This window comes from Buceros rhinoceros, unplaced genomic scaffold, assembly GCF_000710305.1.
Source record: "Buceros rhinoceros silvestris isolate BGI_N320 unplaced genomic scaffold, ASM71030v1 scaffold34988, whole genome shotgun sequence".
Taxonomy (NCBI): domain Eukaryota; kingdom Metazoa; phylum Chordata; class Aves; order Bucerotiformes; family Bucerotidae; genus Buceros; species Buceros rhinoceros.
The window spans coordinates 16,931-17,309 of NW_010426894.1; positions in this window are offsets into that span (position 1 = coordinate 16,931).

Consider the following 379-nt stretch of genomic DNA (forward strand, 5'->3'; position numbering starts at 1 on the left):
GCTGCCAGCGACACAAGAGGTGCTTGACGGTGCAGGAAGAAACAACCTGTCACCCTTCAGAGCAGGAAACCGGTTCCTTCATCCCGCACGTGGGAGAGAGGCGTTAAAGCAGAATTGCCACTGCGGAGCAGGATTGTTACAGTAAGAACGAGAAACGTCCTGCAGGAGTTTTGCATGAGGTCTTGATATCGACGAGGAAAAATTAAAATCAGCCAAAGAACAAACACCTCCAAGGACAATAGCATCCTGTACATTGAGATGCTCTACCTTTACACTTGTTCGACAGAAGTCGCTGACCATGCAACACCTCAGCACCGCAGCCCTCCGCAGAAACACCCCTTTTGTTCTCCGGGAAACCGCCAAATAAACCCTGTAAGCC